General features: G+C 39.4%; 2 long non-coding RNA genes across 2 annotated transcripts in view; one reads left to right on the top strand and one right to left on the bottom strand.

The window, feature by feature from the left end:
• Nucleotides 1–7,624, bottom strand: part of LOC306814467 — a 107,660-nt gene extending 100,036 nt beyond the window's left edge. Inside the window, exon 1 of the long non-coding RNA XR_013777172.1 lies at nucleotides 7,614–7,624. This is a non-coding gene — a long non-coding RNA (uncharacterized lncRNA). The remainder of the gene's footprint in view (nucleotides 1–7,613) is intronic.
• On the top strand, nucleotides 663–1,586 carry LOC306814514. Its single transcript, XR_013777187.1, has 3 exons — nucleotides 663–835; nucleotides 940–1,014; nucleotides 1,495–1,586. It is a non-coding gene; the product is annotated as an uncharacterized lncRNA (long non-coding RNA).
• Nucleotides 7,625–8,722: the final 1,098 nt, after the last annotated feature.

An 8,722-nucleotide genomic window follows, 5' to 3' on the forward strand; every position in this document is an offset into this window, starting at 1 on the left:
GTACATTCAAGTGCCACTGTCAACAATTGGAAGTGTTTGGTACCTGTCAAAGTGCTTGCTTTTAAAAGAGTTGTGTGATTTGCTCTTCCTTTTTAAATCATGTTAGATATGATTATCATTCACATGGGTCCAGCTTGCTTTTTGTCTTGAATTTTGTTGGTTCTTCAGGAACTGTGATCTCTTTCCAGTTATGTAAAACAGCCTGAGTGGAAACATAAAGTAAAACTGAACTGTGTGTGCACAGAGATCAATGTATTGAATCAAAAGAAAATCAATATTTTGCTGTGTGCATAGCTCAGATTTCTTGGTTTATCAGCTCGTGGTTTAGGGGCAGCCTGATAGCAGAAGGTGCTTATTGACTCACACTGGGCCAAAAGAAGAGAGTTTGTAGTTAGTAATGGCCAAAATAATTTGTTTATGGGCAGGGACACGACTTGAGTGAAGCTGAAGTGTCATCATCATTTAGGTGTGAAGACAGACACCCTCACATTTCTTCTGAGGAAGAGAATTAAACCTGAGAGGTCAGTGCTCTTCTGCTTTTCCATGGATGTCAGATCTCTCTTCCTTTCTCATAACACATCTGTGTGCAGAGCTTGGGTTTGTGGCTGTGCTGTTGCTCCTGTTAGACAGAAATGCACATAAATGGTGTTTGTTTATTTTAATATTGGAAGGTTGCAACAGGCATCAATTGCTTTGTGTTTGGATGCAGGTGGGCCATAGAAATTACCTGTAAATGTATTTTCAGTATTCTCTGTGAGTTATCCAGGGATATTAATATTGTGTTTATTTTTTGTGTGTGGTTTAACATGTTCCTTAGTTACTAATGGACAACAAAGTATTTGATCATCTTGGGATACTAACCCACCATCCTGCCTCTCTCTTCTTCAGCTTCTTGTCTTGTTTAAAGAATAATTCTTCTACCTTTTTCCTTAAAAACAGACAACAGAATATTGTTAGGAGAGAAAAATGAATCCAGCCTAAACCACTACTGAGACACTGTCAACAACAGCTTTGGTAAGACATTCTTTTATTTCCAAATGCATGCTTAAGGAATGAAACTTGACTTTGGAGTTACTGAAAGTGGGGGAACAAGTGCCCCAAACTGAGCAGGAGCTGAGCTCATCTCCCTTAGCTGCCCATATTGCACTGAAATGTGCATTGTGCATTCCTGTGGCTGCTTCTTCAAAGTGCATTTTATGTGAAGTTAGTCATTCCCTTAGATGTGCACTTTACAGTCCTGGGAGACTGGTGTGGATGGCAGGACTCAAAATACTCACCAGAGATCTGATTGAGAGTAACAAAACCTTATTATCAACAAGTGTTTAAAACATCTGGCCAGCAAGCAGTCTGTCCTCTCTTAGACTTAGCAAAAAATGTTTGTCCTTCAGCCTGTTTGGTTCCTGGTTTTGCAGAAATGCTGCAAACTGAGAGCCTGTTCTGTTTGCAGCTGGCATTTTCCCTGCACTTAACAAAATTGCTCCTGCCTCCTTTGAGATCCAACTGGGCCACCTCCTCTGTATTGTTCTTTCCTGAAGAGTATTCTTGACTTCACTGACATTCAATAATGTTGAGGGATGCTGCTAATTATTCCCAGCACAGTGCCTGCTTATAATTGCAATTTGTCATGAATGCATAAGATTGGTTAATGATTTTTTTAATTAGTTTATTTTTTCCCCTCACTTCTTGAGGGTTTTATTGTTTCTGAAGCTGCTGAATAAGCTGCTGGCTTGAAAATAATAGTTAATGCATACACCTACTGGCAATAATTCCATCAAGGCTTTTTGCTCCTTCTAGTGTGCTAATACTGCAGAGCTTTAGGAATTCTTTGCAGCCTAAGAGCTGAATTTTTCTGGAGTGCTTCAGTGCTATGAGGACACTTGTAGCAGAAGGTGACTGACTTTGCTGTGTCCCAAATAGGTGTGTGTGTCCCACCTGCCCCCTGGGATATTCCTGGACACAGCAAGCACATTTTCAGATGAATATAGTTCATGCATAGCCAGTCTCCCAATGTGCTGTGGGCAATTAAAAAACCAAAAAGCAAAAACTGAAAGAGTTTTACTGGAGCCAGAGCAGAAAGGAGATGGAGAAGCTGACTCCTCTAAATCTAATGGTGGCAATTTGTTTATTTGGTGGTAGATAAATGGCTCTGGGCTTTCCCACAGCTCAGAACAGGCCTGTGCTGGATGTGGTTTGGGTTGAGCCAATTCCTGGAGCAGTTCTGTAAAACTTGCTTGGCTCACACTGCAGCTCTCCATTTCCCCTGGGATTCACTCCAGTTTGGTGGTGGCTCCACTGCTCTGTAGTTTTGTGCCTGGCACTGATGGCAGCTTTGGAGTCATAATTTCTGCCTCAGAAGGAGCTCTTTTGTATAGTGGCAGAGTACTGAATTTTATTCCCTCATTTCCCCACGTTTCTGGGTAGAGAATGTGTCCTGAATGGAACTGGCAGCAAATACAATAATATATATTCTGTTAATAGAGATTAGCTTTGTTTATTTTAAACTGTAGACACTGTAACAAATTTCCTTGGCTGCTCATGATATTTATTCCAATGCTGATGGAATTTGAAGTGCAGTGGATCTTTCAAAGACTGATCACTCTCTCTGGACATTATTATGAAGAGCAGTCACTATATGCTCACTTCTGGAGGAGGAGAAAGCCAAAAAAGAAAGTATTTGGGTAGGACTTGATTCATCCCTAAATCCCCAAGTAATCCTATTATATTTTTTGGACTTGCTGCTAACTACAGGATTCTTGATGCTGCTAATTCAATTTGTGGCATAGGCTTCCAGAGAGCTTTAATTCCCATTATATTGTCTGTGCTTGATATTGTGTGTGAAGATTGACTGAAATGTGCAAAGCAGCAAGGCATATGAAAAAAGGAAATTATGGCATGAACTCAGAGTGACCAGACAGATTCAGAAAACAATTATGGAAAGGAAAGTTATGTTGTTTCTGCCCTGGAGCTTCTTCTCTGGGCTGTGAGCATGGAAGTGGCATTTGCAGTGCCTGCCTGAGAAAAGCAGCTGCTTTCCCCTCTGCATTTCTCTGTGCATTGATTGCAAAAACAAGGGCTGGGATTTGCAGAGCAACCTCCATGAAGTTTAAACTCCATGAAGTTTAAGCACATGGCTCTGGTTACTTTAGGATGGAGATTTTCTCCTCTTTTTTACACTACAATGAGGTATTTATTCTGGGTTATGTGTTCCTTTGGTGGAGAGAGGTTTTTGGAGATGGACCTGTGTGAGTGATGAAAATATTTAGTGTCTGAAGCTGTGTCAAATGCTGAGAAGTAATTCCTGCCTAAAAAAGCAGCAGCTGTCTTGTTCAGTGTTCAAACCTTGTTCAGATTTGAGCCACTTAACACAGGTGGAATGGCAAAGGCACAAAAGTCCTGCCAAAATTGCTTTGCTTTTTCTCTTTCCCTTCCTTTCCAGCTGCAATTAGATGGATGAAGAAAAATGACACACTAAGTGATTTATTTAGGGCCATGAACAGCCAACATTTTTAAGCAGATTTATTGTCATCTTAGAAAAACCAAAACATTGAAACCCATGTTTTTTTTAGACAGGTCTGTCTATTTTATTCTGATTCTGTCTCTTTTTTCCAAGAAATTAGGGTCTGTGTTTTCCCAGAAATTACATTTATGTTGATATATATCTGGTATCTGTAGAGGCCAAAGGCAGAGCAGTAAAGCAGCTACTGCTGGCTGAATTTATGGAAATCCTCTAACAGTCCAGTAAGGAATAATGCTTAGGTGAAAATTGGGTTAAAAGTTGAACCTCTTGTACTCAGTGTTTTAAGGGGCCAAAATAATTCCCCTATTTGCAGTTGCAATGAAAGATTCAGCAGAATGCCAGGTTGCTGAAGCTCAGCTTGACTAGGAGAAAATGGTCATTAATTTAAAAACAGACAAAGCCAAAAGTGAACAAAAAAAATATTGTGCCTTGCTATGGCCGCTTCAAGTTATTAGTGGCATGGAAAAAGTAGGTATCCCATTCAAAAGATTCCTGTTTTTTATTTTTTAAGCATCCATTGTACATAGGTTTAATTTCATCAAACTTTGTATTTCATACTAAAAAAAAAAAAAAAAGTGCATTATCTATTTTTTCATCAAAAATGCACTCAAGCAAAAGAAAAAACCTTTTGCTGCTTCTGATGTCCTGCTGTTACCCCCAGTGTTAATGTCTGAGTTAAAGATTAATTAAAATAAATATCAAGTGCTACTGAAATAATTAATAAATTATACAGTTTCCATTCCATTGTAAGTGGAAGAATGTCTTTCACTTTCCTTTAAGCAATCAGCATGGTTCCAGCAAGGAAGGAGCATTTTAATTACAATGCCTCCATGAGACTTTGCAATTCATGGATGAGAGTTGATCAGGGGATGCAAAGGAGGCAAAGAAACTATTTTAATGTTTGATACTTCAGTGCTTCTAATCCCAAAGGTTGCTATTAAAATACATGAGAAAATCTGTTGTGCCTTTCCAGCAGTCTGATATTTCCTAAACTTTTCTCTTTTGAAGAGTTAGAGATGTTCTTGGCATAGAATAATAAGAACAAAAGATTGAAGCAGCAGATATAATGTGTCTAAGGCACAGCCCAGATGTCTGGTGTGGTTTATAAAATAATTTGAAGGTGTTAATGCATGTTGGAATGTATTTGTTCATTTGGAAGGTAATAGCAGCTGTTAATAGAACAGTGGCAAGGGGAAGAAGAATAGACAAGTACCTTCTGCAGGGCTGGCTATCAATTGGCTACTGGTGTAAATGATAAAATCATCTTAGATATGCAGTCACAAAACCAGCTGTGCAGGGTCAGATTAAACAGATGTTGGAAGAGGGGGAACTAAATTCAGATCTGTAGGAAGTTGTGTGGGAGCAAAACTCTCTTTCTGGGGTGAAGCCTTTTCTGTTTCCAGCCAACCTCAAATCCCACTCTGACAGCATGGCAGCTTCTCAGCCCCATTAAAATGTTTTCACTTGGTGCTTTTGCTTTGGGTTTTTTTCTGTTCTTCCCCTTTCTCATCTTATTATTTGAAACTGTGAAGGAGGCACTTAAAAAATCCCAAGAGGCAAATACCTGGAAAAGATGAAGCAAAATGGAGAGCATGGAACACCTTTATAAGCACTGAAGACAGGACTTGGTAACTGGAGATTTGGGGCCAGTGGAAGCTGTGCTGCCTCTTCTGCTGCTAGAGGAGCCCCAGAAGAAGATTTCAGACTGTCACCTCCAGGAGCAGCTCAGAGTGTGAGGTGTGACCCAGGGTCCTGTCCAGGCTGGGTTCCAAACTCTTAGAGTTACCCCAGTCCCACCTGACAGGATTTACTCCAGGACTGTTGCTCTTGTAGTTCCAGGGAAAGCTTTTCCTGGAGATGTTTCCTTGGCACTGTGAGCTGAGCAGGGAAATTCATGTCTGCCTGGGACTCCCAGGCCTTTTCATTCCATCTTGTGCTGCCCCATTCCCTGGAGTATCATTTAATGCTGCAGAGCAGTAGGAGACAACTGAAACTAGTTGTGTTTGTGATGCAGGAATGGAACAAATGATCTCAGCAAATCTGAGCAATTCCCTAAGTGCAGTGAAGAATGTGTCTGTTAATTGTGGTGGTCATTAGTCACTGCCTGGAATCCTGAACTTTTGTAGCTATTGTTCAGACTTACAACTGCTCAGTTTATTTTCTGTAGTGTTTTAAACATTTCTATTTCATTTCTATCTTTTCATTTTAGTGCAAAGCTCTTTTTTGAGGCAGGAAAGATTGCATCTCTCATAAGTACATAACAAACTAACATATTGGTGATAATCTGGAAGGATCAATCCGAAGTGTATCTGACAGAAAGGTCTGTGATTATAAAGACACTGTTCAGTGTGGATACAGAATTCAAGCTTGGGAAGAATTATTGGAAGAGGATTTTCTTTGTTGTTTTGTTTTGCTTGTTACTAATTTGGGTTAAGATTTTTTTTTTTTTCCTTGGGGGAAAAATGGGGAGCACAACAGAAAGAATAGCTGTTTAATTTGATAATGCTGATTACTATTGGGTTTGGACCTAAAGGCTCATTAACCTTTGTCCCAAAAAGCTTATCTAAATAATTCAGCATTTATATTGGGAGTGGGAGGGCAGAGGATGTGGATTTTTGAACTCTTTTGAACATCACTGGCTCTGAGTTTAGAACAGACTTGACTTTTCTCAGGCTCAGTCCTGGGCTCAGTGTCCACCAGACTTTCTCAATGACTTTTTTGTTCTTGAGGAGGGGGGAAGTTCAAGCTTGTCTGGCTTGAGAATGTTTTTAATGCAGGTTTTAGTTAGCAAAATTGATCCCTTCAGAATGCAGGATGTTTGAGGTGAAGGTGATGGACAGGGAATCTTCTGTTCCAGAGTGAATTTTGTGGAGTGTGTGCTGTTCCTTGCATTGCATGGGGAAGACAGATGGTGTTGGAGCTCATGAGACTTCTTGGGAATTATTTAAACACATTTCATTGCACTCTTGCACTGTGCAAAAGAATAGCAAGATCAAATGAGGGGAAATTCTTCTCTTCTGGACATTTCTAGTGCTGTCCATGTGTCTGCAGCTGCAGCAGCAGGGCTGACTGTTTTTATTCCATTTCCTGAAGAGTGGACATATCCACAGGGACTTCCATGAGTTAAATCTCCATAGGTGAGGTACATCCAACATGTAGTTAAGTGGTTCTATCACAGAATTTAATACTTAACCTTTTATACTCTGTAACACAAACCCTTTGTATATTCGTTAAATGGAGTAGCAGAGATGAGTTATTCAAAGGGTATTTGTGCATATTGATTTCTCTGATGGAAACTTACAGGGAATTTTGAGAAGCTGAGAGCATCACAAGTTTGGAAAAGGAAGTTGGTGTCAGGAACAAATACCAACTTTATTGAAATCCTCTAAACTGACTAAACAAAGTCAGGAATCACAGAGAGAGATTGTTTTCTATAGTCTGATTTCATTTCTTTGCACAAATTTTGGGGAAATTTAGGTACTATGAAAATATTAAAAGCATCAATTCTTAGTCACCTCTATAAATTTCATATAAGTGATTACAATATGTCAATGGAAGAAAATGAGGGAGCAGGAAACATTATCTAAAGAAAAAAATAGGGAAATTATCCATCATGGAATTCATTGATTGATAATTAGAACTTCAAGTTGCAAGAAATTGTTCTAAGAAATAGAAGTATTTAAAAACTAAATATTTTTTTAAAAATAGATGGTGCAAGTTGTTTCAAGATGTTATAGACTGGATCTTGTAGCTGCTGTGATGTTAATTGGATGTACAATAACTAAGTTTTAAATTTCTTCTGACCACTTGCAGTTGCAAAGAAGTGCTGAATTGAGCCCTGAGTGCAAGTGAGCATCAGTCCAACTACAGCACAGCAGAAACTGGGGGAAATAACCAATCCACCTGAACAGCCTGAACTTCAAGAGGTAAAGTCTTGTTCTGTGCCTAAATCAGGAAGGCTCCACTGTATATTCCCCTCTCAAGCTGAACCAGCAATTTCCAAAAATATCAGTTGGTTCCATCTCTTTAAGTGCTTCATTCTGTGGTAATTTCTAGGCTGAAATACTCCTCAGGCCTTTATAAAAATGCTGCACACTTGAGTATTTCCAGTGGAGGTGTGTGAAGTGGGAGAATCAAGTGCCATGGCAGAGTGAGCTGGGGATTGCCCTTGGCTGGATGGTTCTGCTGTGTCTGTCCTGTGCTGGGGCAGAGCTGGATCCTCTCTGAGCTCCATCAACACAAACCCCTGGTTGCATTTCCTGCCAGGATCCCAGCCCTGAACTGGCTGTTCCTTTCCCTTGGCTGAAGGAAGTCTGGGCAGCCAGATCAGAGCAGGATGTGCTTGGCTGAAGCTGCCTCAGCACAGCTCTTGTTTTTAATGCCTGACTCCAGATACCTAAAAGTAAGGTCATGTAAATTCATTATTATTCTGATTTGGCATAAGGCAGTTCGGAGAAGTTGGGCACCACTCAAATACTTGACTGAGAATTTCACTTTTGTAGATGTGTGTTTATAAAATCCATTTGGTTAACACCTGCACACGGAGGAGAGAACAACCACAAAAATTGTGTGAGACAATTGATCCACCACTAGTCCAGACAATGGATTTTATTATCTTCTGGACTTCCAGATGTGATGAATTTTTAGTGCAGAATGACACATTTTTAAACACTGAATTAAATCTCAAGTAGGAGCACATCAGCTGCTACTGAAAAAAAAAATCACCACATGTGTTAAGGGGAGCTTGGGCTTAGTTTTATCTTCTCAGTGTTGGACTTGGATGAAAATGAGTAAATTTTAGTAGGGTCAATGTTTGCAGGAAGTTAAAATTTATATTTTTATGAGGTTCTCTTTCAGAAATGAAAGTGTGGTTTGCCTGCATATTCTGTGTACTGGCAACTCATAAACAGAGTAAAAACTGGTGGCCTGGTAATTTTTTCTGACAAATAAACTATGAAACACATCTTTAATTTTAGCTGTCAAATAAACATAATTACTTGCTTGTAAATTATCCAGAAATGAAAACTATAAAAGAGAGTGCAATTTTTATTCATAAAGTCTGAAAAGAAAAATTTATTTAATGATCAGAAGGAAGCCACATTATCAGACAAAAATGGTTCCTCCTGCTATTCAGTCTGCATTCAGTCTAGTCTGTGAGAGCACTTATTTTATTTTGGAAAGCTGATTTCCACTGAATGGGGAGGA

This window comes from Erithacus rubecula (genome assembly GCF_903797595.1).
Source record: "Erithacus rubecula genome assembly, chromosome: Z".
In the NCBI taxonomy this organism is placed as follows: Eukaryota; Metazoa; Chordata; class Aves; order Passeriformes; family Muscicapidae; genus Erithacus; species Erithacus rubecula.